The sequence below is a fragment of the Macaca thibetana genome, chromosome 6 (assembly GCF_024542745.1).
Source record: "Macaca thibetana thibetana isolate TM-01 chromosome 6, ASM2454274v1, whole genome shotgun sequence".
Lineage (NCBI taxonomy): Eukaryota > Metazoa > Chordata > Mammalia > Primates > Cercopithecidae > Macaca > Macaca thibetana.
Window position 1 is genome coordinate 92,622,548 of NC_065583.1, and position 27,582 is coordinate 92,650,129.

A 27,582-nucleotide genomic window follows, 5' to 3' on the forward strand; every position below is an offset into this window, starting at 1 on the left:
TAATACTGGTTCCGCAGAAAAGAGGCATATTTATCAGGACTGTTGTCTCAAAAGGGCAAAATTTTCTACGATTTTAACGTATAAATCTATTAAGACTCAAGTTGTCCTGATGAATTTTTTTCTCACACTTCGTCCAATAGCTGAGAAACTCAGGTGAATTAGCTCATAACCGGATAGACTAGTAAATTTCAAGAACATACTACATCCAAGGCAGATAATGCAACATACCTGTGTTGCAGTGGTTATGTTTCTAAGAGTTTTAATATGATTCATTTCAGATCTGCCTTCACATTGGAATCTCCTGGAGAGTTTTTAACAAGTAACAATGCCAGGGAACATGGTCTAACAATCCTGATTTCATTGGTCTAGGATGGGTCTGGGTATCAGTGTTTTTAAAAAGTGTTTGAAGTGATTGAAATGTATAGTCAGCGTTAAGAACTACTGTTAGTGGAACATTCAAAATCTCTACTTTGAAACATCTTTGAACTCTAGGGTGAAGCAAATACAGAAGATTGGTGTTACTTCCATTCTAGCTGTAGAATTGAGAAGAAAATAAATTAATTTCTTAAGTTATGACAGGAAAATTTTCTATAGAATCCTGCTTTTTCATCTATGAGACCAGCTGCATCATTCCAGTTTCTAAATTATTGGCATTTCTAAAGATGAAGTAACAGGGGAAGTGATGAACTTTATAAATAGACTGCCTAAAATATTTGGCATGAGGGGTCAAGATGTAGGCGAAGCTGGAAAAAGACTTTAGTTTGGGTATTAGCCAGAGGCCAGCAGTTGTTAAATTCCCTAAATTTCCTTAAGAAAGGAAAGAGTAAGAATCCCTTGAAGAACATATTTTTTTCTCCAATGTGTAGTCAGTGAAACCCAGAGGGGGAAAAAATGTACCTTTCGAGCCAAAATTAGGTCATGCCAACCACAGCAAATTGGAAGCTCTACTTAAACTGTAGTCTTGCAGGATTGCTGTGGATCATCTTAATGTCATGCACGTGGTGGGGCCAACATTTCCAGATCATAACTGCTAGGCTCTGCTGAGCAGAGCAGCTCTGCTGAATGAGGCTGCAGTTGGCACACAGACATAACCTAAGGCTATCTGAAAGGTATGCCCTGGAATATGGCATTTTTTAAAGTGAAAAAAATTTACAGTTTCTAAAAACAAAACACATTTCATATGTTTTATGATTTTAGAGGGGGGAAATGTTAAGGGAAATAGTGAATGGACAAATCTACCATTATGATCAGCAGACACGGCTTCCTGGTCATTGGGACAGGGTTGCCAAAAACCTACCTCATTATTTAAAAAAAAACAAAACAAACAAACAAAAAAACCATACAAAGTAATAGTTTCATTCATTTATTCACCTGTCCACATTAGAAGTGTCAGGATTGCCCCTTTACCAGCCTTAGAGAAGTGGAAGAAAATTAGAAGGTACTTCTTTCATTTCGTTGGCACTCCCATCATTATTAGAATGTTGAACCTACTGTAAAAATGGAACATATTGCCATTATGTAAAAGAAACTGTTGTCCTTTCCTACCTGTGAAACATAGGGTTTCATAGGTATTTCCAGTCATTATTAGAATGCTGAATTGGCTATAAAAATGTAACTTATTTCCATTACCTAAAGGAAATTTATACTCTTTCCTACTTAGAGAAAGTATTTAGTAAAATGATAAGACCTGTAGGGTTTAAGAAACTTTATCATGAATTGCCCTACCAAACTTTATGAAGCTGTTTAAAGAAAATAGTAGTATCTGCTACAGTCTCCAATGTGTTTGTTCTGTTTAAAAAGAAAAAAACTAAAATATATTTTTTGTTGAACACTACTGAATTCACTCCCACAAGAAAATAAAACCTCAAATTTGTTGACTTGTTCATAAATGAGCAAATATTTTTGCAGCCTTGTAGCCATTAGCTTTACATCTATGTCATGTCTGCGAAGAGTTTTTGCTCGTTGAGTGCAACTTCCCAATGTGTACAATTAATTAAATCTATCTAATTTTCAAATTATTGGCTTCTTTTAGGATGAGGTTGTAGCAGTTATATAACATTCTGTCAGGTATGAACTAAACTAGGATACTGGAAACAGTAATGCTTTCCTCTTATTATGGAATACTGTCATCTTCAGTTAATTAATACAGGAACTTTCATATGTGAAACAGCATTCTCCTTTGTTTTCCTTGCATGCTGGTTCTACCTTTTTGATAGCACAGGAAGTAAAAAGCCCGATCTGTGCTACATGAGGATTCTGGAAATACTTCACAAAGGAAAAAAACAGTTGAGCAGGATCTTAACGGAAGAGCTTGAATGTGCCTTGTCACTGTGTGTCTTGCTTTTGAGTACAGACAGTAATACCATCACTACTACCTTCCTGGGGAGAACTTTGAACATAATATTTAAATGATGAGAATGTGAAGTTTGAGGATTACTGCTTAAAGATTCAAGTATTCTTAGTTTATATTTTTTTTTAAATAGCTTTTTCTATTTCTTAATGCAGATTTATAATAAGCCTCACTCTAAATGTTTATTAGTTGTCTTTAACTGACATGCAGAACACATGAGAAAGAGATTTCTCCGAGGAGTAACTAACTGATCCAGGATTAGGGAATGACAAGGATGTAAGTGAGGGCCAGAGAAGGACTGCACCCAACAAGGATAAGGACACAAATGGGTGGGTCCCAGAATCCCTACCTTTATCAAATGCATTTCATTCCCTTCCTTGTCTTCTAGTTAACTCTTACTGGGCTGCCTCCTCCTGACATCCCAGGTGGGCTTTAAGTTTTGTTGCCTGTGGTCAGCAAATATAAATACAGCCAAGGCCCATGATTAACTTGCGAAATTAATGAGCAAATGAATTCTGTCACTCCCTTTATTCCAATATTTATGGTGTCTTGCTTTTTTAAGGGTCCCCTGAAATGACTGGAAAAGTACCTTGAATATACTGTAGGTAAATATTACACGTGAATTCCTATATGAGGGACAGGAAAAAAGATTGGGGAGGCTTGAATGTAGAGGTTGGTCTTGAGGTGATAGGCATATGTAGGAGCATGGAGGGAAGATTGAGGAAGATCCTAATTTTTGCAAGGAGTAAAGATGTATGCATTGAGTTGATTTGAAGTACATATTCACCAGTTGGATTTCATTATCAAGAAATACTTCAATTTGTCAAATTAAATTAATAGGAAGAAAATACTTTGCTGAATATTCTTATGAGTCTAAAAGCAATACTGCATGTATTTAATTCACAGAGTTTTTGTTGTTGCTGTTTTATTAATTTCATTGTTTTTAAAGTCCTGCTTTGAGATTTTTCTTTGCATCGTCTAGACTTGGACTGTAATTTAAGCACACATTCAGCTACTTTACAGGAAATCTGAAGAAAGGGAGTGTATTAGTTTGTTCTCACCATATCATTTCTCACCTGGCCCCTCCCAAATCTCATATTCTCACATTTGAAAATGCAATTGTGCCTTTCCAACAGTCCCCTAAAGTCTTAGCTCATTCTAATATTAACCCAAAAGTCAAAGTCTAAAGTCTTATCTGAGACAAGGCAAGTCCCTTCCACCAATCAGAAGCATGTTAGTTAGTTCCATCTATCAAAATCAAAAGCATGTTAGTTACTTCCTAGATACAAGGGGAGTATAGGCATTGGGAAAATACACCCATTCAAACTGGGAGAAATTGGCCAAAAACAAAGGGGTTACCGGCCCCAAGCAAGTCCAAAATCCAGTAGGACAGTCATTAAGCCTTAAAGTTCCAAAATGATCACCTTGGACTCTGCTCACATCAAGGTCATGCTGATGCAAAAGGTGGGCTCCCATGGCCTTGGACAGCTCTGCCTCTATGGCTTGGCAGGGTATAGCCCCCCAGCCCCCCAATCCTGACTGCTTTCTCAGGCTGGCATTGAGTGTCTGTGGCTTTTCCAGGTGCACGGTGCAAGCTGTCAGTGGATCTGGCGGATGGAGGATAATGACCCTCTTCTCACAGCTCCACTAGGCAGTGACCCAATGGGAACTCTGTGTCGGGGCTCCGACCTCACATTTCCCTTCTGCATTGCCCTAGCAGAGGTTCTCCATGAGGGTTCCACCCCTGAAACAGACTTCTGCCTGGACATCCAGGCATTTCCATACATACTCTGAAATCTTGGTAGAGATTCCCAAACCTCACTTCTTGACCTCTGTGTACCCCTAGACCCAACACCACGTGTAAGCTGCCAAGGCTTGGAGCTTGAACCCTCTAAAGCAACGGCCTGAGCTGCACCCTCATGCTGTTTTAGCCACAGCTGGGACACAGGGCACCAAGTACCAAGACTGCACGAAGCAGCAAGGTCTTGGGCCCAGCCCACGAAACCTTTTTTTCCTCCTAGGCCTCTAGGTGATAGGAAGGGCTGCCAGGAAGTCTCTGACATGCCCTGGAGACATTTTCCCCATTGTCTTGGTGATTGACATTTGGCTTCTTGTTACTGATGCAGATTTCTGCAGCTGGCTTGAATTTCTCCTCAGAAAATGGGTTTTTCTTTTCCATCGCATTGTCAGGCTCCAAATTTTCTGAACTTTTATGCTGTGTTTCCCTTTTAAACATAAGGTCCAATTCCAAACCACATCTTTGTGAATACATAAAACTCAATGATTTTAAGAGCACCCAAGTCACCTCTTGAACACTTTGCTGCTTAGAAATTTATGCCACCAAATAACCTAAATAATCTCTCTCAAGTTCAAAGTTCCACAGATCTCTAGGTCAGGGACAAAATGCCTCCAGTCTCTTTGCTAAAACATAGCAGGAGTTAACTTTACACCAGTTCCCAACATGTTTCTCATCTCCATCTGAGACCACCTCAGCCTAGACTTCATTGTCCATATTACTATCAGTATTTTGGTCAAAGCCGTTCGATGAGTCTCAAGGAAGTTTCAAACTTTCCCAAATCTGCCTTCTTTGGAGCCCTCCAAACTGCTCCAACCTCTGCACGTTACCCAGTTCCAAAGTTGCTTTTAATTTTCAGGCATCTTTACAGCAGCACCCCACTCTCTGCAGTACCAATTTACTGTTTTAGTCTGTTCTCACACCGCTATGAAGAAATACCTGAGACTGGGTAATTTATAAAGAAAAGAGGATTAATTGGCTCACAGTTCCGCAAGGCTACAGAAGCCTCAGGAAGATTACAATCATGGCAGAAGGTACTTCTTCAGAGGGCAGCAGGAAAGAGAATGAGTGCCAAGTGAATGGGGAAGCCACTTATAAAACCATCAGATCTCATGAGAACTCACTCACTATCAGGAGAACAGTATGGGAGAAACCACCCCCATGATTCAGTTATCTCCACCTGGTCCCTTCCATGACACGTGGAGATTATGGGAACAATTCAAGATGAGATTTGAGTGGGGACACAGCTAAACTGTATCAGAAAGGGAATAAAAATTATATATGAAGAGCTTTATTTTATTCACTGGTTTTTAAATTACCCGACTAGCTAGTTTATTTTTTTGTATCAGAGAAATAATCTGTGAACAGTTAAAGAAAAAATATCCAAAATTGTTAAAAGAAGTGTACATCTTACGTTGTGCTATTCAAAAAACTGTAATGATGCTTTTCTAAAAATGGAAGTAATTTGTTTTATAGATGAAAATATTTTCAAATTATTTAAGAAAATAAACTTGAATATGGATATATTTTTAAATGCTTCTTGCATATTCTATATAGCACTTAGCAAGACTCTTTCAAATCCCAACATTTAATAACTGTTTAAAAATGAGCTATAACTAACCCTAAGGAAAAGTTACGAAGTTTTTTTTTAAATTTGTGTCTCCTCTTCAGGATTCTTCAGCAAGGACAGCATGGGGTTCAGCACCCTTTCTGGGTACCTCCTGCCATACTTGTCTCCCTTATTGCACATAGAACCACTTTGGGTAGTAAACCACACAGAAGCTATTCTAGAATGGGCCGAGCCATTCACATAAATACTAAAATTAGAATGAACCTCAGTTCTCAGAAACACAAGACCCTAAAGACTCTACTGAGGCAGCTGTGATTCATTGCAGTCCTTTTTTCATATCACAGTAGACAAATACCAACTTTTGTGACTTCAGTAAACATAATTCTCAAGATCTGCATGAAATGATTTATGCACAATAGAACTGTAAAATGGAAATACTGTATAAATGCAAATTATTCTCAATCCACATTAGATTGTAAACTCCTTGAGCTTGGAGACTGCACCTTACTCATCTTTGTTTTCTCCATGGTCTGTATGAGTCTGTTACACATAATAGATGTTCCATCTTCATTGAATTAATTTGAAGCAAGTGAATGAAGGGTAATAATTATCCTAATTCAGGTGAGAGAGACCTAGGAAAAGTAGTTGATAAAATATTTCCACCCTGAGGTTTTTCCTAGTGGTTATCTTTCCCACATCTGACTTTCAGAGAACTTTTTGAGTGTCTCTTTTATGGTGTTTACTAATTTCTATGTTGTACTAAAGTTAATTTTTAAAGTATCTTTCTAAGTTTGATAAAATGTAGGCTCTTTGGTGTGCAGAGATTAAGTTTTATTCACCTTTCTATTCAGGATATACTTCCTGATGGGTTTTTAATCTCTCAACTAGCAAATTATTTTTTGCACCGCATCTGCTATACTACCTGATTGGCTAAAGGATGTTGATCATAACTACTCTATAAACCCATGGCAATAGGATCTATTTATTGTATCCTAATATGTATTTCACAGAGAGGAGGAACTGAGGTTTAGAAGTCTCATAGATTAAAACTTTGGTGTCACGGAAAATATGGTTCTTGTGTAGCTAGAAAAGGCTGCTCTTAATGGTCCTTAATTCATTTTACATGCAGGTAATAGATAAAGAATGCTTCCACCTCTTTCCTAAATTGTAATTTTACAGTTCTTCCTCAGATTTTGCCCCCATATAAAAATTAGGAATGAATGTGGTTCTTGTTTGTGTCACGAGTGAAGTCGTGAAATAACAATAATGTTGTCACTGATAAAACAATGTTGAAAGACACATTTATGATTTATTAGGAGACACAGTGCATCTTATTATCCTTGTTTGAAGTTTAAGCTTTATCCAAAGCGTTCATGTAAATTGTTTTATTTGTTTCATGATGAGCATCTGAACATGTGGATCACTTATTCCTGTAAATATCTGAAAATTCAAGTACATTGGAAAGGGTTTATATCTTTTATAAATTCATTATGTGGACATCTAATAAAAGCTAAATCGTGCCTTTATCTTTTCCATTGCTGTTTAACATCAGGTGATGATGGGAATAAGAAAATCAAAATGATATTCAAATCACTAAGTTTTACTTTTCACAAGCAGTCTTTATGATATATTTGTTTCAGTTATACTGTTGCCTAAAATGATTGTCATTTTTATTTTGCATAGATTTCATTTTTGCAGGCAGTTTCCAGTTATCTGTATCCATTTAATTATAGTGACTTAATACTGTTTTCAACTTATTAAATCTCTGGGCATTATGTAGCTAACAGAACATTTCTTCTTAATGGTCCTAATGGAAGCTACCTGTCTACCCTGTGAACACAGCTGCTTGGTAATCAACTCTTGTTTAAGCATATACAAGTCCAGCCTAGAAGATCTCACTACTCATTGCACACTCAGCTAGAACTACGTTTTTTTTTTTGTTTTACTTTTTTTTTTAAAGACAAACGAACAAACAAAACCAAAACAGATGGTGTCCCACCATCACTCAGGCTGGAGTACAATGGTGTTATCCTAGCTCACTGCAGCCTTGAACTTCTATGCTCAAGTGATCATCCCACCTCAGCCTTCTGAGTAGCTGAGACTACAGGCACAGGCCACCACGCCCAGTTAATTTTTTCAGTTTTATAGAGATGGTGTCTTGCTATATTGCCTAGGCTTGTCTTGAACTTGTGGATTCAAGTAGTCCTCTAGCCTTGGTCTCCCAAAGAGCTGGGATTACCAACGTGAGCCTCTGTGTCTGGCTAGAACTACATTCTTTTTTTTTTTTTTTTATATGGAGTGTTGCCCTGTCGCCCAGGCTGGAGTGCAGTAGTGCTATCTCAGGTCACTGCAACCTCCACCTCTCAGGTTCCAGAGATTCTCATGCCTCAGTCCCTCGAGTAGCTGGGATTACAAGCATGCACCATCATGTCCGGCTCATTTTTGTATTTTTAGTATTTGTATTTTTAGTCTCTACCAAAAATACAAAAACGGTGAAACGGGGTTTCACCATGTTGGCCAGGCTGGTCTCAAACTCCTGACCTCAGGTGATCCGCCCACCCTGGCCTGCCAAAGTGTTGGGATTACAGGCATGGGTCACCGCGCCCAGCTAGAACTACATTCTTAAGAGCAGCACATGCACCATTTTAATTATCACTTGGAAAAATAAAAGAATTATAATAAAAATCTTTGTTAAGGGAAGTTTTATTGTTGTACAGTATACTTACTTCAAGTGATGGTTAATACAACCAGAATCCAGTGTTCAAATAAATAGAAAGAGACCGCTACTCTGAATGGTCTTTTACGGGCACTAAGTTTAGAGTGAGAGTTTGACTACCTTTTCTCATCATGTTTCATGAATTCTCTTCATCTCAACTTTCACCCGTCCCACTGGTACTTTTAGGTGTGTGCTTTTCTAACATTTTTTAAAAGAAGTAGCTTTAAAATTAACTTTTTAATTATACAGAAAAGATTTAAAGTATTTAGTTAAGGGATGTGTTTTTTAATATTAAAAATATTTGCTGTTACTAACCATACAGTTCAACATACGTTTCTAAATTCTTTTAATCATGTTATGATACCTATAACGAAAGCAGTAAGTTATTTTTTGTCACTATAGTGCTAAGGAATGTATGTGACTGCCAAACACAATTACTTTTGGTCATTTGAATTTTCACTTGTCATTAGGGAAGTGTTGCAAACTAAAATACAAATATAGTTTGATGAACTGCTTATATTCTAGATATAAAGTACTTATGGATTGAGTCTGATTGTATTGATTGCATTATAAAGCTTCAAGTAATAATCATCTTAGTACATTTTAGTACAATTAGAACACTTTAATCTCTTTGAGATGCTGAAAATAGATTTTATAATTTCCAGTAGTTACAATAAATATTACAACCTATTCACACAAATATAAATGCATGAAACTATTTTAATTTTAAAATATAAAATAAAGAGTTGCACATGACTAAATACTGAGTTTTTAAACCTTAATTAAGTTAGCCGACTTGTCATCAAGAATGTGAAATTATTAACAATAGTAGCGTATAGAACGTTAGCAAGCAGAAGCTAAAAGCTAACAGAAAAATTAGCCGGATCCTAGCAGATAGGCTGTTTACACTGAGTGAGTTTAGTAAGTCTGCATCCAATACTTGTACAGGTTGATTGACATCAAAATGGAAGACAAAGTGAAGTCATGGCATTACTCAAAAATGAAGCAAAGTAGCCAAGTTTTCTACTAAAATACGGTTGACCCTTGAACAATGTGGAGGTTAGGGTTGCCGACCCCCCATGCAGTTGAAAATTTGTATATAACTTTTGGCCCTCCAAAAACTTAACTAGTAATAGCCTACTGTTGACCGGAAGCCCTACCAATAATACAAACAGTCAATTAACACATATTTTGTGTGTTATATATATTAAATACTACATTCTTTTTTTTCTTTTTTCTTTTTCTCTGTGTGTGTGTGTGTGCGTGTGTGTTTGTGTGTGATGGAGTCTCGCTGTGTCGCTGTGTTGCCAGGCTGGAGTGCAGTCGCACTATCTCGGCTCACTGCAACCTCCGCCTCCTGAGTTCAAGCGATTCTCCTGCCTCAGTCTCCTGAGTAGCTGGGACCACAGATGCATGCCACCACGCCCAGCTGATTTTTCTATTTTTAGTGGAGATGGGGTTTCACCATGTTGGACAGGAATATACTGCTTTCTTACCAGAAAGTAGGCTAGGGAAAACAAAATGTTATAAATGTTCTTAAGAAAATCATAGAACAGAGAAAATATTAAGTTAAAGGGGATCATCATTAAGGTCTTCATCCTCATCTTTACATTGAGTTGGCTGATGAAGAAGACGAAGAGAGGGGTTGGTCTTGCTGTCTCAGGGGTGGTAGAGATGGAAGATCATTCATGTGTAAGTGGACTCTCTCAGTTCTAACCTGTGGGTGTTGTTCAAGTGTCAACTGTACATATATATTCTTTCTTAAAGAATTATACATATGTGTGTGTGTGTGTGTGTATGTGTATACATGTGTGTGTGTGTGTGTGTGTCATAGAGATCACCAAAATCAGAGTGTGTACACAGACCTGGAGGTTACAATTACTGCTCCATGTTGAAGTGAAGGGCATTCTGGGCATCGTAGTGGCCCTGAAGGTCCTCTTCAACTCTGAATCCTCCATACCCTCATCTACTTTGGCAGTTCCCACTCAGGTGCTGCATTCTTAAGGCAATCAAAATAGCCATTATTTTTCATTAAAATGTTGGATTCTTTTTAGTGTAATAGTTAAAAAGCAGATGCTGGAGTCAGATTGTGTAACTTCAAACCCTAGATCTACCTCTTACCATGGGCAAGAGAAGTCCTCTTGGCCTCCATTTCATCTGTAAAATGGGCATAATACTACAACAGCATATTTCTGGAGATTAGATGAACTAATATATGTAAAATGAATAGAATAGTGCGTGACACAAAACAAGGATTAACAATCATTATCCTTTTTAAACTTTTACAGTCAAGAAACTTTGCTTTGAAGGATTTTTGGTTTTTGCCTTTTGAGAGGAAAGTCTAGGAAATAGATTTTGTAATTACCACATAATCCTATGTTATCCTACAAGCTACCCTAAAGTCATTAAATACGACTTTACTTTTGTCATTTATCTCTTCAGTGTTTTTTAAAAAAATTATTGGAATGAAATGTTAATGGTTTCAATTCAAATTATTAAATTAAAAATGGATCTAGAGAATACTGGATTTGCTAATTTCTGGAAGTTTCTGCATTTTGAAATGCTGATTAATGATAGATAATTTCTGAAGGCAACTTGCAGATTCATTTGCCTGAAACAGAGAAAACAAAACTTTAATAATGGCCAGTCATTAATGTGATCTAAAGTTAAACACTTAAGACACAGATTAAATAGAATAAATACGTTCAAACTTTTATTGTAGATTTTTAAATTGAGCCTTAGACCACATTGTGTGTTAGTCAAATATCACACTCATTTTCTTTATATATATTATGTGCATATGACCTTATTATTTATTTTTAACAAACAAATTTTGCAATCTTTGCAGGACAAAGAAGAGATATTTCCCATAGAATTCAACAGATTAGCCAAAATCCTGTGTGTTGGCTCTTGGATGTGTGAATTTTAAGGGTTAAGCAGTTGGAGCATGTGGATTTATGAATGCTTTTTATTTTCAAATTAAATTATTTAGAAACAAGTAAATTGAAAATACTTTAAAGTATTTTAAAGTATTTGGCCAATAATGTGTTTTTTTTTTTTTGTTTTTTTGTTTTTTTTTTTTTTTTTTTTTGAGACAGTCTCACTCTGTCGCCCAGTCTGGAGTACAGTGGCATGATCTTGGCTCACTGCAACCTCTGCCTCCCGGGTTCAAGCGATTCTCCTGCCTCAGCCTCCTGAGTAGCTGGGATTACAGGCAGGTGCCACCACGCCTGGCTAATTTTTGTATTTTTGGTAGAGACGGGGTTTCACCATGTTGGTCAGGCTGGTCTCGAACTTCTGACCTTGTGATCAGCCCACCTCGGCATCCCAAAGTGCTGGGATTACAGGCGTGAGCCACCGCACCTGGCTCACAATAATATTATTTTAAAAAGTATTTTCCAATATTGAAGTATTTTTGTGTCATCGAAGAACACATACTACTTCTACATCACCCATTAAGAACTTTAAATACCTTATTCATAAGTAAGGAGAATCTTTTAACTATCTCTTTCACAGAGAAGAATGACATAGGTAAACGGAATTTGTATCCCGAAGAGTGTCAGTTGTTTTACCAAAATCCAAACTTAATTTTCATCAGCGTGCCCATTTTTATAATGTTCTTACTCCAGTTGCAAATCACTAGTTAACAGTGTGGAGTGAGAAATTACACTACTGAAGTTTTCAAAATATGCCTCAGCTTATCTACCTTATTGTGACTAGAATAATTATAAGAATTAAATAATATGCATAAAGCACTTAGCATATTGCCTACTATGATTACTATGTAGAGAGAGAGAAATGTGTGAAAATGAGAGTTTTTACCTTAAGGACATAATTTTCATCCGTGTAAAATTACCCAATATTCCATGAAGTAAGAGATGTGACATAACTAGAAAGTTGTAGCCATTCAACCGATTTTCTGGAACCAGCTTTATTATCCCCTACTAAAATGGTTTTGGCCACTATAACTTTGGTCTTTCAAATACAGATCATTATGAAGTTTTTAAATCCAGTAGATTCTCTCCACAACGTCTTTCTGCGCTCTACTTTTGAGGAATTTTTTAAATGGCAAATTATTCTATGCCATCTTTTTAAAAATTATGACAATTAAAGATTTAAAATCTCAGGTAAAATATTATATATGGATTTTTAGATACATTTTGAGCCCAATTGCTAGTTACAATTGTAAGTGTGCTGAATGACGTTTATTTGCACTCTGTGTATTGCCACTTTTTAGTTATGTACTTTATAAGCGGAATTTATTTCACTCTAACTTTTGTAATTTAGATAATCATTGTTTGTGTTCAAATTCAAATTTGAGGAACTCCTTTGTAATGCATTTGCGATCCAAGTCATTAACGAAAATTGTGTAAATATAAATGAGATAAACAAAATAGAAATGGTGGTCTCATATGAAAGGTATAGATTGGTGTCTGATCTTCTATCCTAATTTTATGTACCAGATTCACATGTTAAAATTCTATCTAGAGGTCCTGGGATTATTCTCTCTCCCTTTTTTTTTTTTTTTTTTTTTTTTTTTTTTTTTTAACATATGTTGTATAGTCAAGTCACCAAGTGAAAAAAAAAGAAAAGAAAAGTGGTAATAGAGGAAGTTAGCACAGAGAATTGCCGCTGTACTCAGCTCTTTTGATCTTTTTCTAAATATAGTTTTAAAATATTGTCCAGGTCAGCTGATATAAGCAGGGAAGTGCTTCTTCATGTCTTCTTTCTTTCCCAGCCATTTCAGTAATGTTTTGGTGAATTAAAGTATGTAAGTGAAACAAAGAAATCAGTACTGAGTTCTGATAGCAAATTGCAAATTGAAATTGCTAAATTTCCAGATGTTGTAATAGATTGCTGATCCCAAAGCTAGGACTACATTGGTATTCTATGGCTAAAGTGATAAATTTTTAATAGAGATGTCTCCTATGAGCAAGTCTTATTATAACATACTAGAATATCATTTATTCTTTCAGGGTGTGATTTATTCTATTTAAATATAAGTCCTGTAAAGGAGATGTGTTAATCTATTTTCACTCTAAGTGCATAAATATGACTGCTGCGCTCCAGTCAGTAGATGTATTCAAAAGACAATATGTCTACACTCTCACATTTCTTCTGTAAATGATGAATAATATTGATAAATGAAAATTACAAATCTGCAGTAGAGCTTAACTATTGAATACTAAATCATTCTGTTGCTAACTCCATGTTCCAGTGACATTTTCGATGTAAAAAGATGTCATTCCTACATTTAAAAAATATTTTGTGCTTTTGCAGCAATATAAGCAAATGTGCATTTGAAAGAAAAATCACAATGTAGCCACAAATAATTCCCTTTAAGATTCAAAGTGCCATTTCAAAAATGGTTCAATTTTCAAAGTGGAATATTTAAAACCTCCTTCCTGCCAGACTGTATCCATTCCACGTGTTTGGTACAACTAAAATAGAAGAGTTGGTGGAATGAAACTCTTCCATCTATATTTTGGAAAAATATATTCATTCACCTCAATTTGTCAGTGTGCATTTAGAGGCTGGTCATTATGCAGTAGACAAAAGAAGAAGGCAGCTCTAACTCATGTGACTGACATACTGAACATGGCCATTAATACAACTTGACAGTGACCTTGGTGGCATTACAGGTAATCTCCCTGCAGGGATAAACTGTGTTTGAATGGTATTTCTACCATGTTGAGCACAAAGAGAGTTCTCCTTGGAACTTTACTGCTTAATTTTCTTTTATCCTAACAAAAATATTACAAAGTGATTTTTGTAATGATTTTCATTTTCCCTTTGCTCTCTGAAATGACAGTTTACTCCGTGGTATTGCTGCTGTCATTTTTCTGTCATTATGGGGGAATGCCGTATATTTGTTGCACTTTCGTAAAGGGTTGAAGTAGGCCAAGCATGGTGGCTCACGCCTGTAATCCCATCACTTTGGGCGGCAGAGGTGGGCGGATCATCTGAGGTCAGGAGTTCAAGACCAGCCTGATCACCATGGTGAAACCCCGTCTCTACCAAAAATACAAAAATTAGCCTGGCATGGTGTCGGGCACCCGTAGTCCCAGCTACTCAGGAGGCTGAGGCAAGGAGAATCGCATGAACCCAGGAGGTGGAGGTTGCAGTGAGCTGAGATCGTGCCACCGCACTCCAGTCTGGGCAATAGAGCTAGAATGCATCTCAAAAAAAAAAAAAAAAAAAAAGAGTTGAAGTATATTTTATTTTTGTTATGGCGTAAATATGTAATTGAATGTTATACCACTTTTAACAAAGTTCTAATAAGCAGAAAGCACATGTCAAGAAGATATAGACTGAAAATTTGATGTTAAGAGAATTCTTTTATTATGTGTTTTATAAAAATTATCAGCACCAAAATTAGCTGGGCATGGTGGCGTGCACCTGTAGTCCCAGCTACTTGGGAGGCTGAGGCAGGAGAATCACTTGAACCTAGGAGGTGGAGGTTGCAGTGAGCCGAGATCGTGCCACTGTACTGCAGCCTGATGACAGAGCAAGACTCCATCTCAAAAAAAAAAAAAAGGTTTTCTGCACCATAAGTTAGTGTTATTACCATTTAAAAGTTATTTAGATTATATAAGATAAAAATGTGTATTTTTATCACCAACTTCTGAGATGTTTACCATAGAAGACTTGTATGTATTATTGCTTGTTTCCTACTTCAGATAACCTTATCACACAGGAAGGGAACTGTGATGCATAAGATTCAGGTAAATAAATGGAAAAGATAATGACAAATAGTAAAAGTGTGATCTTTCTCAATACTTCTACTGCTGTTGTAATCTCAGATTTAGTGGTATGGCGGTACTGAAATGACTACAAAAAAGAAGTTTCACATAATGAAAGTTTGACTTATTAAAAAGCCCTTAAGTAGGTCATAATTTCTTACTTACAGTTGCTTCTACGTCATATTTCAATGCAGGAAATGAACAGTGACTATAAAGGAAGTTTTTTCCATAATGTGGATCCATTTAAAAACTTTTCCTTCCTGAATTGTTTCTGGGGTCTTTTGGCAATTTGAAGCAGCTGTTGACAACAGCAATTATAGGCACCATTGACACAGGAGGATGTGACAGTTGCAGTTCAGTGTTCGTTATTTGTAATGTTCGTTCTAGCTTCAACTTTTACATGCAGTTCAAATTAATTAACTTATGGAATGAAAACAGGTTCACTGGTCATTGACATTTTTTAGTAGCCTATCTATTGTAAGGTATTAGAAAGTTGCTTACCATCAATGGGTTATTTTAAATGCACAAAGTGAACTATTTTCATGCACAGAACTCTTAAGAATCATTTGATAAGAAGGGCATAGAAATTTATTAGATAAGACATGTTCAATAAATTGCAGAATACGGCATTTCTTACCAGTTCCTCTATGAATTTAACCTTTAGCAGCACCTTTTTCCAATTCATTGTCAAGTTAGTCTATATAGTCAGAGTCCTAATTATGTTTACATTACTAAGACATACACCAAATGGAAAATTAGAGATATCTTATCCCTAGTTATAAGTTGTAAGTAAATACTTGCTGGTATTTTATAACAGTATTTAAAATCTTAACCATAGGGAAAAGAGTTGTTTTTGGAATGACTTTAAATAGAAGTGCATTAAGAAATATAATTTGAATCAGAGAAAAAGTTAGATTTACTTAGTATTTTTGGTGTACTATATTAAAACTACACATAGCAGTATATTTCCCCAGTTTTCAAAGGATGGTAACAAAAAGCCAAGCAGAAACAAAACAAAACACCCTTCTGTAATCAAATAAAAAATAAACTTTGTGGTATATTTTTAGGTAAAAGCTCTGATCGTGGATGTACTTGAATTTGATATATGTATATCACTATCAACTGATTTCGGACTTTGACATATAAAATTGAAAAACAACATGATAAAAATATTTCCTTAGGACTTTTCAAGAAGGTAGAATCTGGAGTCAGCCTCCCTTATCTCAAAACCCAGTTTTGTTGCTTACTTGCAGTATAAAGTTGGACAAATTGTGCATTTTTTCAATGCCTTGATTTCCTCAACAGAAATATAATGTGAAGTATAATCATGAGATTACAAACTTACCCGAGATTAAGGTCCAATTGAAATATAGAAATAACATGCCTGGGCCACGTTCATTAAATTTTACCACTTTTACTAGGATGATTTAAAATTGTTTCACAGGCGTGTGATGGCTCATGCCTGTAATCACAGCACTTTGGGAGGCCGAGGTGGGTGGATCACGAGGTCAGGAGATCAAGACCATCATGGCCAGCATGGTGAAACCCCGTTTCTACTAAAAATACAAAAAATTATCTGGGCGTGGTGGTGTGTGCCTGTAGTCCCAGCTACTCAGAAGGCTGAGGCAGGAGAATTGCTTGAACCTGGGAGGTGGAGGTTGCAGTGAGCCGAGATTGCACCACTGCACACCAGCCTGCATGACAGAGCAGCGAGACTCTCTCTCAAAAAAAAAAAAAAAAAAAAATAAATTTCACCGAACTAACAAACACAAATTAAGACTTTGTTGCCAATTTTCACATTTATTTCTTCAGATTTTTTTTCTTCTGTGTTTATAACTTGAAATAGAATCTGTTAACATGGTAATTTTCTGTATTAGATAAAGTCATAGATATTTGTTTCAATAGATCATAACTAATACAATTTTTAATTAGAAATAGAAGAAACATATATATTACATAGTTAACACCTCTCACTTTGTTGTGGAGAAATTGAGTCTTAGAAAAAAAATGAATGAGGTATAAAACTTGAATTTCAGATACATGAAAAGTGCTGTTTAAATGTAATTGTGTAACATAAATTGTCTGCCTAATAATTGGTCTGTCTCATTTTTGCAATGTCTCAATAGAATTCCAAAGATAGATTGATTTTTTTTAGCTTAATTTCAACAATTTGTTGGTTCACCATTGAGGGTTTTTTGAGGGGAACCAAATTTAAATAATATACAAACAATATTTTACGTGATATAACATGTCTGTCCATCTCACATGGATAATGGAGTAAGATACCGAAATAGAAATGCTTTTTATACCGTAGGATTTAAAAAAATTTAAAAAAGCAAACTACTCAAATAACTAGAGAGATTTTTATAAAACCCTTCATCTCTCCCAAAAATGAGATAGGAAAAACGTTAGGGTTGAGAAGATACCAACCCCTATATATTGGGATGTTCCAAAATAACTCAGTCTTTTGTAGCTTTCAATCAGTAGCCACTGATGATCTCTGTCCGTCATACCGTCCTTCTCCTTCTAGAGCAGGACTGAAGGAGGGGCAGTATGTTTCTCTGGGCAGATGGTTGTGGTCATCATCATCATGTGCCCTCTCCAGTCCATACATTTCGCTGAACAGAACCCGCACTTAATTTCAAGGATTCTGGAAAAGAAAAAGTCGCTTTTCTTCACAAATTATTGAGATCCTAACCTAGAATATCATCTTTTTAAAGAAGATTATTATTATTTAGATTCTCATAAGCACATGAAGAATTTATCTCGGAAGTTGACATACTGGTAGACATCTAGCTACACGTCAAGAGGTATTTTCTCCTTTATCTCACCTTTTTCTTCCTGCGCATTTTTTCAACACACGTAATGAAAATTGAAGTTATGACAAAGAAACTATCACAATATTTCCCATTTCTTTATTTACTGTAACTTTGTGGCTGTTAAATGAATGAATTCTCAGGAAATTTTTTTTCACTATGTAGCTTCTCTTTTTTTTTTTTTTTACATATTGTTGACGTCTGTAATTGCACTGTTTCTAATCCACTATCTTTTATCATATGTTAGAGTCATTGATTACTTGCTTTCATCGTCATATAATAGAAATATCTAAATATTACAGTCACAGATTCCACAGATATGTAATACTAGAAAACATGAAAGTGAGTTAGCGTTCTTGTTTTACTAGATTTTTTTTCTTTCAGTAAAGCTAGGAAAATATTAATTAAAGAGTTTAGTTTTCATCAAACCTGGTGATTGGCCAGATTCTCAATATTTTAGCACCCAAACACAGGTAGGAATTAAAGATCTGAAGAAGTCAACAATAGAAAAGATGAATTTTAATGGAGCAAATTTCAAAGAACTTATAAATATTACAAGGTATTTCTTATAAAATATAGTATGTAACATAGCGGATTGCACAAATGGTCAAAGAACACTTCATCTGAAATCACAAGCCTTTAAAGAAAGATCTGTATGAGGAATGGAAATTTGAATGTATTATGAGAATAGGAGAAATTTAAAATAGTATAAAAATAAAAGTTCTAAGAAATAGGGCTTAAAGTTGGATAAGGAGAATCAAAATTAAAAGACGATTTTTATGAATTTGTTTAACCAAAAATGACAACAAAAGACAAAATAAAATGTAGCCCATTTTTAATGTGCTACCAGGAGTGTGTAAGTTCCACCAGGGCATGAATTTTTGTCTGTTTCATTCCCTGACATACTACATAGAATAGTGCCTTGCACATACTAGTGACTCAGAAAAAACTTGTTGAGTGAAGGAATAAATGAAATGCTTCTTTGCTTTATTTTTCACCTTTATTAAGCAGTGAAATGAACACATGCTTATAACCACATACATGAAATGTAATACAAGTATGTATGACTTATGGAATCCATTGATACTAAGGAACAAAACAAATTTCATGGAACTCCTCCTAGAAAGGTTTCACTAAAGCCTAAGATCAGTTTTTTTTTGTTTGTTTTTGTTTTTGTTTTGTTTTTTTGAGACAAGGTTTTATCCCGTCACCCAAGCTGGAGTGCAGTGGTGCAACCACATCTCACTGCAGCCTCAACCTCCTTGGCTCAAACGATCCTCTGGCCTCAGTGTCCTGAGTAGGTGGGTACTCCAGGCATGCGCCACCACACCCACTTAATTTTTAAATTTTTTGTAGAGGCAGGGTCTCACCATATTGCCCAGGCTGGTCTCGAACTGGACTCAAGTGATCCACCTGCCTCAGCCTCCCAAAGTGCAGGGAGTGCAGGTGTGAGCCACAGCACCCAGCCCTAAGATCATTTCAATAGTAACGGCATTATGGGGCCACAGGCTGCTAGTCTTAACAATTTTTGAGTAAGACTAGGAGTTGACTATCACATTGATAACATTTCTTAAATGAAGGATGACGCTGGGAACCAGAGTTAGTAACTCTCTTATTTGCAGACTTAAAAATGTACAAGGAAATATTGCCATGAAATCCATGTGTTATTTATCTTAAAAAGTTCAGGGTGTATTAAGCAACATAGCATCATATAAGAACTGGTCCTATGAGAATATTTTCATCTTTGTTAATAAAGTGTGAAGGAAAAAGGATAGGTATAATTTCAACTTTCTAAGGCTTTTGATTTTCTACCATATGACATCCTCATCCATAAATTGGGAAAATATCATCTAAACCACACACAGATTTTACTGGTAGCTAAAGGAATAGTGAATTAAATAATTTAGTCATTACATTTTAAATGCCAACAAATCCTGTATAAAGAGCGCTTGAGGTCTGGCCCTTGAAAGATAGGAATTCAGCATAACCTTGGTAAACCAGAGAAGTGGTCAGAAATCTTGAAGCCAAGGAGAAAAAAAAATAAACTCTCCAAATACAAAATGTGGAAGAGTTGGCTAGAAACAAATCTGGCAAGGGAAAAATTACAAAATTGAAATAAGTGAAAAGGCAAACATTTACTTTAAAATTCATGCAGTGTGTGGATAAATAAAAATATTTATTTGATAAGAATATACAACAAAAGCACTTTTCAAGGACTATGTATACTTTTGGACTCCAGAGATCTAGGCAAATCTGATGGGAAATGATGAGCTGCAAAGATGGCGAAAAAATAAAACCCAACGTAAGGGAAGATTAACAGAATAGATATAAAGCAATACACAGTCTTGAAGTGTATGATACAAGGATGTGATCACCAAATGTTGTTCTCTGTACGAAGGATGGAACAAGAGGAGTGGACATAAAGTATTCTGTGAGGGATTAGCTATAAGTAAGAATTTCCTGAGAGAGAGAGTTGTGAAACATCAAAATAGGATACTGAGGAAGGTTATGTTGCTCCTTTTCCGGAAGGCCTTAAAAATAGGAGAGGTGGAATCTTTGTGAAATAATTTGGGTATGGTATTATCTGAAGGAGGGAAAAATGATATGACCTTGCATAACTCTTGCCAATATTAATGTCCGGCGTTTCTACTCTTACCTTAGATGAATGGAAAATACAAATTGTATTTCTAACCAAAAGAAAAGATTTTTTTCTCTTTTCTGACATGGCAAAATTTATCATTCTCATAAAGATCCATTTTAAGGCAGTTGAAATTTCCAAGTCCATTCTGGAATTCTCCGTAGTAAATTTAGTGAAACACTAAATATTCATATTAACTAATTTTTTTCAAAGGGAGTTGGTAGAGATTTTTCTATACTTATTGTTTTTCTATTTCATAAGATACAAAAGACAAACACTCTTATATAATTTTGAAATTTAGAATCACCAGGATTGTGACCAAATAATAATTGACTATGTGAACTAGTTACTTGATGGAAATGTCCGCTTTTTTAGCATGTAAGAGTAATATGCACACTCTTCCCTTTTCAGAACACTTATTACTGGACCCACAAACATGAGTGAGGGATACTGACATAAAAATTATCCTAGAGGTGTCTTCACTTTGAAAGGCAATATTTGCCAACAGATTCTTTCTTACTGAATTACAAATCTCAGAGATTTCCTGTTTACCAGAAGTCCTCTTGGAGTGCATGGGATATAGAAGCAGCCATTTTGAGCATTCACTTTGCACCATCAACTGCCCAGCATCTGAAATTGAACTCAGTCTTACATAAGTAGGTAGGTAGGTAGGTAGGTAGGTAGGTAGGTAGGTAGGTAGATAGATAGATGATAGATAGATAGATAGATAGATAGATAGATAGATAGATAGATAGATACAGACATAGATATAATGTGGCATTGTTGCCTTATGGAGTTTTTGAATGGTTCTGACCTGTTCTCATCAACTAGTACAATAACATATATAATTATATAAGTGAATATAGATGTACTATATATGTACAAATATAGGTACATGGTGTTCTGCCTATGAAAGTAGGAAAAAAGTCTGACAAATGCTAAATATATATATATACACACGTACAATTACTTCCTCATTCTGTAGGCTCTGATAGAGCAAGGCTACACAATACATTGTGAAAAAATTGTGATGTTAACTTCTATAATGCACCAAAATGTGCAGTATTTTCCAACAATTATAAATATATTGCCAATTATGTCAGCCGTTTTTATACAATTAGTATATTTTATTAGGTGTGTGTCTTATAAAGTTGATAGCCATAAAGTTGCTTCTAAAATAATGTACCTATAGAGATTGAATTGCACAATTAAACTCAGAACTCTAAAACACAAAGTATTCTGAAGAAGTATGTAACTGTATAAAATTTTGAAGTGGAAACTTTCCTGTAAATAGAAGGATTTGTAGTAGACCATAGTTTGAGGAGATAAGGAGAAGAAAGAGAAAGAGCTAACAAGAAGGAAGAAGAGGAGTGGGAGGAGGGTAAGGATAATGGCCAGGGTCATACCAGAGCTGGTTAGGTGTGGTTTAGAAACCTACTCAAGGTACTTTGAAGGAAAACAAGATGACTGCTTCAAGCTTTGGGCATGAGATATCTGTGTAATTCTCAACTGTAATTCTCAGATGAGAATTCGTGTAATTCTTACTTTCATCATAAGTGAAATTGACTCTCCTGACCCATTATCAGGAAGACAACTCTTTTGGGTTTCTTTTTCCAGTAATTGTGAAGAATATATACTGATTTATACATTTACATGGTTTTCCTTGTGAACAACCACATTCATTTATAGAAAGTAGAAAAAAAACAAATAAGCCAAAAACAGCTACTGATGATCATCCAGTAAATTATAATAGTAAAGACAAATATCTAACTTACATTCTATTCCCGTGCTGGCACAGGGAAGTAAACTCATTTTTACCATCAAGAATAAGAAAATGTGAGATGAGTTGAAGAACACTCATTTTAAAAATAATTTGTAGATTCCACCAAATCCTGAACATCACATTTTCTACATAGAATTTTAAGTTTTAAGTACTCCCTTGAATACCACTTAGCAGCATAGAGAAGTAACAGAGTATGTGATTCGACTCTCTGAGTGTGAGACTGGATTGATATATTGATCCAATATTGACATATTGATCCAATATTGATATATTGATATATTGATATTGATTACAGCGCTAACACTAGCTGTGTGACCTTGGGTAAGTTACTTAACCACTCTGTCCTCCAGCCTTCTTTTCTGTAAAATGGAAATTGTAATAATGCCTTCCTCATAGGCTGTTTTGAGGATTAGAGTTAATACATGTAAAGCTTTCAATACCTTAATATTTTCCTAGGTATTACGTATTTATTAAACTTCTAAATGTGATTAGTGGTCCGGAGTGCATAACGTAACCTTGGTCTTAACTGTTTATATTGCTTGAGGCTGAGGTGAACATATCTTTCAATATTTTAAAATGTGGAAGAAAACAATTATGTTTATCCAGACAATAACTTCTTTGCCAATTTATTGTTTCTCTAGGATGATACTCTTGTGAGAATCATTCCAACCCTCGTTTTTTTGGTTTTGTTTTGCTTTCCTCCTTTATTGAATGTATACCATTTAGGAACTTGAAAGGCATCTTAGAAACTGAACCCGGCTCGCTTTTTATGTCTGAGGATAATGAGACTTAAAGAAGTTGACTGGCCCAAAGATATGTAGCTAGTGAACCCAACTGAGAGTCTGACTCCAAATGGAGCTTTCTTTCCACTGTGCAATATTGCTTTGCACTTAGTGCTTTGGGGTTTGGAAACAAATTGCACTCTAATGGCAAAATAATTTACTAATACTTTTACTTCAAGTGAACAACAGTTTTCTGCTCCTGATCTCGTGTTTGCACTTTTTTTGTAAAACTGAAAAAAAAAAGGTTTTCCATTGTTTTATCATGTCTTCAGCAATACCATTATATTTTCCTTGTGCCAAGCACTGAGCCAAGTATTTGTCTGAGGTATTTCGCACTGCAGTGTATTCAGTGGTTAGAGGGAAGAAGCTTGTTATTTTCTTTAAAGCTAGCATTTCCAAGGGATATCTGAAATACATTGGGAAATGGTCCAGATTCTGGCATTCAGCATGTAGAAGAATATGAAAAGTCCTATAACAAATAAATCAGTTTTCCTGAACTTTTTTTTTTTTTTTTTTTTTTTTGAGGAACAACTTGTTAAAATCTTAGGAACCAGTAATCTCTGGAATCCACTTTGGGGAATGCTAATTTAGGCACTTTGGGATCTCTAAGGAAAGGAAAGTCGTGAGTTTGCCCCCACCCAAGAGTGCTTTCTTTTAGAGTCTAGGTTTGAGAGAATCAGGCTAAAATAGGATCCATTTTAGTAACTTCTGATCTATAGTACATAGTCTTTTTTACAGGGGAAGCACTGTAATACTTTCCGTTTAGTGTTATCTGCCGAGGATGACTTGGGCTATCCTTGAAAACAGCCTGGGACAGAATGTGTAGACATGCTGAGATAAGGAGCCTCCTGCTAGGCCTTCGGCCTAGAAACTGTCTCAGCTCACTCTGGCCTGGGGCAACATCCCTCTGCAGCGTGCCTGTCCTTGCCCTGCCTGGATTGTATGGAGGAAACATTTTGCTTGTCTGAGAACACCTCTATTCCTAGCTCTTTGACAGTTTCACTTTCCATATCCCCTCAGTTCCAAACATGTGGAAAAAGAGATAAAGAAAGGTGATGAAATGAAAAAATGGAGTGGGGAATGCTACAAGTAGAGAGGAGAAACTCATATTTCCATGTCTGGTTTGTACGCAGTCATGACTGGGTTTTGGAGGGTGAAGCAAATGTACCCCAGAGGTCATCTTACTAGATAGCGAGGGAGGTGAGAATATAATGTGAAGTATTGGTTAGCACTGAGAAGAAAATCAAATGCAATTTTTTGTTATAATATCTATACCATGATACATTTAGAAAAGAAAAATATAGTATTTATTTTTTAAAAACTTTCAAATTTATGTTTCTTTTGTCAGGCATTTGATTGATTGTAAATGAAAATCGGTAAGTGTTCATTTAGGCTTCGTGGTAAATTATATAACTTATGCTATTTTTAAACTGATAAATTATGTTCATGAAACAGGAAATTAGAAGAAAATGGTTTGGAATAGAGAATCAAATTTATTTACAACTTCCTCCTAAAAAGAGGAGAATTGAAAATATATACCCCTAATTCCTTAAGGCATAGGAAATTTTGACCTCTTTCCCTAAAATACTATCATTTGTCATTAGACATTTCTGTTTCACAATCTTAAAAATTAAAGTGGGAGCCTGTTGTCCTTTAGTTTTCTATTTATTAGAATTTGTAATCCTTACCTTTGTATTTTTTTGTTTGTTTGTTTTTCTTTTTTGAGACGGAGTTTCACTCTTATTGGCCAGGCTGGAGTACAATGGCACAACCTCAGCTCATTGCAACCTCTGCTTCCTGGTTAAAGCTATTCTGCTGCCTCAGCCTCCCAAGCAGCTGAGATTACAGGCACCCACCACCACACCCAGCTAACTTTTTGTGTTTTTAGTAGAGACGGGGTTTCACCATGTAGGCTAGACTGGTCTCGAACTCCTGAACTCTGGTGATCCACCCTTTTCGGCCTCCCAAAGTGCTGGGATTACAGATGTGAGCCACCGCGCTGGGACTGTATTTTTTTCTTAAAAACGCTTTCGTTTAAAATACTAGATAATTCAATTTGTCTATTCATTACAAGTTGGAAATTAATCTGTTTGGCTTGAGGCTACACAGCTTGCTCTATAGGTGGGGATGTGCAAAGACACATGAATATTTCCAATACCGTGAGACACTGGGATTTTCAAATATTGCTGACATCTTAATCAAAGCTCTGCTGATTACTTGGGAGTTGGGTCCTTTGAGAGAGGAAATAAATCACCCTCGCCCATGGACAAGTTACATCAGTATGGTTGTAAGATTGTTTATTTCTCAAATTTTAAAAAGTGTGATTTTTATATAATTCTATATTTTACACTTGCAGAAATTTTGCATTGTATTTACCAGATTCTTCATGGTGTTATCCATAGTTAGCACTGTGAAATGAAAAGAGCTGTTTCAACCAGTGGCCACTGCCATCATGAAATATTCACATTTCAAGGGAAGATATGCTTTTGGACTCAACTGATGTCAATTTAGAAATATTTTGCATTATGCTATATTCCTAGGGCTTCAAAGTAGTTATAATTTTTATAAAATTATATAACATCAAAGTGAAGGAAGCAAGTTAGACAATGAGTATATGAAATTGAGTTATATCCATCTGAATTTTTACAAATGAGTGTGGTTTTGTCTTTTATTTGAGCCTCACAACCTCATAATAGAATGTATATATTGTTACTATTCCCACTCTATAGAGGAAGAGACTGGGGTTTAGAAAACTATGACTTGGCCAGGCTTGTACCACCAGTGACAGGCACAGTGATGGAGTAATCATCCTCCAAATAATGTCTGACTCCATCATGGATTAGGACTTTCCTCAAACATCATCTCCTCAAATAACCCTTCCCTATAAATCAACCCAGTGGATGCCCACCTCTGCCCTTCTTCACTTCATCACCCCTTCGTCCATTCTACTGCGATATCTTCTCAATAGCACTTCTGTATCTAAAATCATCATATGGGTGCACTTGTGTGTTGCCCCTTTTCGCCTTAGAACATAAGCTTCATGAAGACTGAGACCTTCTGTTCTGTTTTCAGTGGTATCCCTGGCACGTAGCATCATGCTTGACAACTTCTTGTCTCTGTGACTAATGATTGAATTTTGTCACTGATTTCTGTGATATTAAACATCATGATTTTGGCTCACGGTATACCCCGTTACAGTGATTTAACCAGGGTTTGATTCCCAGGTAGTCCAACCTGAAATCTACAATCAGAATACACCAAGTATGTCACATGTAATTGGTCTGCTCCAAAGCTGTGGCAGGTAGCGTGGACTGCATCCTGTTAGAGGACCCGAACTCCATGTGTGTGCCTTAATTTCATTTCTGACATTGAACTGTCACCCTTCCTGCCCATCACCCTGAGAGAAGTTCTGAAGTATTCGAACAGTGTGTTACACAGCCCCAGCATGTTCTACAGTGAGCCAGGGCAGTCATGGAGAGGCCTCTTGTTCTGGAGCTTTGCACAGATAAAGGGAGGATATAGTTTTGAGAGGAATGCTATAACTACAAAGTGCATCCTGAAGGCCATTTAGCTCACAATGAAGGTCTGTGTTTTAAAATAGCACTATAACAAAGTAACTACAGAGTTTTGGCAAGGGCTTCAACTATTTATAGAACTAAGTAAGACATAGTAAATAGTGCCACAGTACCCAGTTCTCCCTTGCCATAACCCCAAACTTATAAGAAGCACTGTAATTATATTTTTCTACTTAAAAAAAAATCATAGTAGCCATTATCAGTTTAACCATACGGAAGCTTAGGCTGAGATTTCTTTTTTAAATGCATAGTTTTGATTTTCAGCAGCTGCACTGGGTCTTTAATCATATATTATCTTTATGAAGCCTTTTTCTAACATATGTTAATTGGCTGTTTTCTGTGACAAATTATGAGCTCTTACTTTGATGAGGTTCAATTGCAATCATGTTGGAGTCGAGTACGCAGAGTTTCCACCCCTGCTGGCTCCTCAAACCACTACAAACATCCGCACGTCACTACAGTGCTGAGTAATGGCAGGATTTGGGCTGGCTGATTTCTCTACAGATTTTTTTTCCACAGGATATTTTCAGCTTCTTTGTACTAAATCTGTTGCAGGGTTTGCCCTTTTTAGCAGAAGCATGCTCTAAAATTAACATCAAATCTTATTGGAGATTACTATAATACATGAGAAATATTTCATAATTCAACATCCGGTGTCTGTTTTGGTTTACTAAAATTTTAGTACATTTATTACACATTTTAAAAAGTCAGTTGTAAGGCTGGTAAGTATTTTCTAGATTATCAGCATTTTGTAACAAATATTTTGAATTTTCCTCTTTTGAGAAGAATACAGTTATTAAGTGAATAGATGATC

General features: G+C 35.9%; 1 protein-coding gene across 33 annotated transcripts in view; it reads left to right on the plus strand.

The window, feature by feature from the left end:
- Positions 1-27,582, plus strand: part of MEF2C (myocyte enhancer factor 2C) — a 182,564-nt gene that overhangs the window by 42,906 nt on the left and 112,076 nt on the right. For 2 of the 33 annotated variants that reach the window (XM_050795470.1, XM_050795465.1), the window contains exon 1: positions 13,003-14,073. The exons of the other annotated variants lie outside the window; for them this stretch is intronic. The gene's annotated coding sequence lies outside the window, so the exon portion shown is untranslated. Of the gene's footprint in view, positions 1-13,002; positions 14,074-27,582 lie in introns of those variants that run through there. 33 annotated transcript variants of the gene reach the window in all.